The sequence below is a fragment of the Triticum aestivum genome, chromosome 3B (assembly GCF_018294505.1).
Source record: "Triticum aestivum cultivar Chinese Spring chromosome 3B, IWGSC CS RefSeq v2.1, whole genome shotgun sequence".
Taxonomy (NCBI): domain Eukaryota; kingdom Viridiplantae; phylum Streptophyta; class Magnoliopsida; order Poales; family Poaceae; genus Triticum; species Triticum aestivum.
Window position 1 is genome coordinate 767201786 of NC_057801.1, and position 3425 is coordinate 767205210.

A 3425-nucleotide genomic window follows, 5' to 3' on the forward strand; every position below is an offset into this window, starting at 1 on the left:
AAGAGGAGCCATAGTGGAACATACCGCCGCTCCAGATCACCACCGAGCGTTGCCCCTCCCGCTTCACCACGGCCGCGAGGCGACAGGGCCCCGACCTATGTCCCCTTCACCGGCGGCGCGAGGGGTTCCCTGGCGACCGCCTCTGGGGACGATGAGGGGAGGTGGTGGCTGCTGAAGTGCTAGGGTTTCTCTCCCCCGGCCGCCCCTGGTGGGAGGTGACAGGAGGGACGCGTGCTGGAGCTTTGAGCATTTTACTCTCGCTAATGTTTTATGTCTTCAATAGCATAGACCAATAGCATACACTTAGCCGTGCATTCTTCTTCTTCTGCTCGCACAAACATCTGGCGGCAATGGATTGATCAGTAGATGCTCCCTTGTCTGAAGATCGGCAAGGAAGAAAACCTCGTGTTGTGACTTGTCTGAATTAGTGGCTGGTGTACAGTGAATCCGAGGAACACAGCGGGGAACCTGACCAACCGTTTTGGGCTTATCGGTACAGGTTTCCATTCTTTATCTTATGTTAAGGTACGATTAAATACTAGAGGAAACATAAATTCCTTCAGTTCAATCTTTTATTAAGAATGCATTATTGAGAACACCATAGATGATCTCTCAGGTAATAAAAAACCTAGATAAAAAGGGAAAATCAGTTTTTCAGCTTAACAAATATACTAAAACATGTCTATATCTATCCTATTCACAAAAAAGTTAGAACATCTTATATTTGTGAACAGAATGAGTAGAAAGACCACTAGTTAAAAGAACAAGATAGCTAGCACATATTTCGACACAAATTAAAAGAAATTGATAAGTTTAGAATCAACATGCACACGAGTCACTTTTGTCAACATGGTCAAGCAAGCATAGATTGCATGATGCCACAAAATAGCGAGAGCTTCTTGATCATTACTTTATATGCATCAACAAAGATTCTAGTAGGCTCATAGTTGATCCGATTCATACACCTTGCAACTCTTAAGGATGCAAACATCTACTGCCCACATAATAGGACAGAGGGTGTAGGACGTTAAGAAGCACCAACTCACTCAACAGCCTTCAGATGGAAGGCAGAGCAATCACACATAACTATCTGGTATTCTGGTGTGGAAAAGAAAGTATGTGGGACAAGAGTTTGTTTCAGCTGCAAATGAGTAGCAAAGAGTTCTGGTTGAGGGAAACTGGTAACCAACTTGCCATCCGCGTCAACCTGAAGTAGCCACTCGGCGAATTGGACTAGAACAAGCAAGTCACCATCCCTAGGCACGATCACCGCAAACCAATAATTGTCATGTTTTCCACATAGCACACTGATCTCATTGATCGGTATTTCAATTTTGCACTTGAAGGTCCAGACCTGGTTTTCATAGTCCTGCAATTCCCAGATATTGATGGTAGTACCAACATCATTACAACTGAACATGCCTAGCATGCCATCCATCTCAAATAGTGTGGCGTGCCGAAAAACCACTGGAGCATGCATTTGCTTGAACGACTCAGTTGTGGAATCAAATACCACTATCTTATTGCTTTCGGTCTCATGTTGCCGTAGGTGCCAATGCAGGTTGCCACGAAACACTAGAGCTTCCCCACCATGTAAATACACTTGCTCGGCCCCCGGCGCACACCTGATGTTCCTCGGCGGCTCGACGGAGCCCAATGCAATGATGTAGTAGCGATCATGTTCCTCGCCGACTGGATGGAGCCCGATGTTCTCATCTTTATGATACAACAGTATCTGGTACTCGGCGGTAGGGCGGTGCTCGTACATTCCCAAAACCTTGAAGTGACAAAGCATCAGAAGCCGAGTGTACTGACGAGTGGCCGGGTTGCAGATGTAGAAGCAGGAGGCAGCAATCGTGTTACAGGAAAGGAGGAGGCCGTCGCAGGAGGCCTGGAGAACACAGAACCTCCCGACGTCAAACTTCGTGACGTGCTGGAGCTGGGCATCGGCGGCCCGGTGGTCGAAGGTGATGATGTCTCGGTTGACGGAGGGGCCGCAGTAACCGTAGCCGGAGGCGATGGGAAGGGTGGGCTGGTGGGCATGGTGCGTGAGTAGGAAGTCCCGTGTGGAGGTGGTGCGGCGCCACGCACGGCAGACGGCACGGCAGCGGAGGAGGGATTTGGGGGGCAGGCGAACGAGGATCTCCCATATCACAATCTCATCGGGGAGCCCGTGGTGGTGAGCCGTCGCTCGTTGTTTGCTGGCATCCGCCATGATCGATCGCCCCGCCGATCCCCGTCGCCTCCGGACTTGGCTTGGCTTGGCTTGGCTTGGCTTGGCTCTATCTTAGCCAGTTTTTTCCTTATGGGAAGGTTCTTTCTTTTTCCAGGAAATCTTCGTTGCGAGGAGTACACAAAAATGTGCACATCTAAAAAAAAAGAGTACACGAAAATATAGGGATGCAGTTATTATTTTTCTTAATTAAAACATGAAGGAAGGAAGGGTCAACCGGCCAAGCACGCCGGAAATCTAATTCGGCTCAGGACAAACATGGCCACCATTCGCCATTGCTGCACTGTGAGGTGCAGATGATCTGCAGGCCGCCTCCGTTGATGATACTCTCACTGCCGACGTTATATCTCCGGCGCGTGCCACTGTCTCTCCGACCGGCGTGCCTCCGTGGTTGTAGGTTTAAGAGCGTGTTTCGGTGTTTGGTTTGGGCTTTGGAGCATGGGGTGGAATGTCGAGAGGTCAGTACCACAAATATATATTCAGTGTGTCAGTTAGCTATCAGTGTACCACCTCTAAACTAGTATGGACCAATTAGCATAACCCATATCCAGGTCAGAAATAAGGCGGCATTCGGATCAACAAGTTCCACAGTCAGCTTTATAGATCAGCGACATCACTCCGTCACGACAAAGGTAGCTTTCTTCTAGCAAAATAAAGTTCGAACTAAACAATCTGGAGCAGCCAGCCTGAATTTCAACCCACAAACTGATGCCTGACATTCACTCATGTAATTGCTGGATCAAACTAATGCTGAATTGGAGCATCTTCAGTTAGGTGGTCATGTGTCTTGCCTCTTACGTGCCAGTCCTTGGATCCTGATCCACCAGGCAAAATTGCCTGCAACTAAGTACTTCCCATGAGCAGCAGCTTCAGCGCCATCTGCGGCATGTCAGCTAAGGAAGGGATTCCCAACCTAGATCTTGTTCCAGCGTGGCCTTCGCTTATTTAGTGAGTGAAAGAAACACTTCCAGCTAGGAATCAAGCATTGCCAAGCCAGAGCCACAAGAAGTAACAATGGACGCAATGTCTTACCAGTTCTGCTGCATCCTGCAAAGTTGTGGTCCAATAGAAACCTTGCCAAAATTCCTTACCGACCCCTCCTATTCCCCTCTCCCGTGCCGTTGACAGTCGCCCCCAACCCCTGCTACCCCTTCTGCCCGGGATGTGCAGGGGAGGAAGGGTGGGGCCTGTT